We start from the raw sequence: 605 nt of genomic DNA, 5'->3' as shown, positions 1-605 counted from the left end.
AAACAAATAAAGATATGTTAAAATTAATACCTAAGTCTCATTGAAACTACAATTTGTTAAGAAGGTGAAATCATATACTTCCTTTAGCAGCCTTTGTTCTTAGTTGAGACCTAAACGAAGCACTTAAAACCAAAACTCCATATAATAAGAATTGATATTAGATACTCTAATTACTATATTATTGTTCATTTTGGATAGATTATAAATTATACATTAAATATTCTTACTATTACTAAAATTTAAAAAAAAGGGACTTTTAACATAAAAGTCAAATAAATTTAAAATGTTAACATATTTCATTCAAACTTGTTAATGGACTTTATGGTATTATTAACTGTAAACTCTTTATTATGAAACATTTTATGAATGATAAGTGGTATTAGAAAAAATATTTGAAGTGGATCTTAAGTCTTCTTCTTCTTCTTCACCTTAATCTCAACTACTTGGGGTTGGCCACCCTTATCCTAAACTTCCAATTAGCACGATCTCCCACATTCTCTACGCTAACTTCAGCTGTTCTCATATCGCATTCAATATCATCCCTCCATCTCTTTTTTTGGTCTTTTTCTACTTTTTAAAAAAAAAAAAAATTAGTCCCGACACTT

Source organism: Daktulosphaira vitifoliae, unplaced genomic scaffold, assembly GCF_025091365.1.
Source record: "Daktulosphaira vitifoliae isolate Bord-2020 unplaced genomic scaffold, ASM2509136v1 Scaffold_1, whole genome shotgun sequence".
NCBI lineage: Eukaryota > Metazoa > Arthropoda > Insecta > Hemiptera > Phylloxeridae > Daktulosphaira > Daktulosphaira vitifoliae.
The sequence above is the reverse complement of the archived record's forward strand: the minus strand, read 5'-3'. Positions refer to the sequence as shown.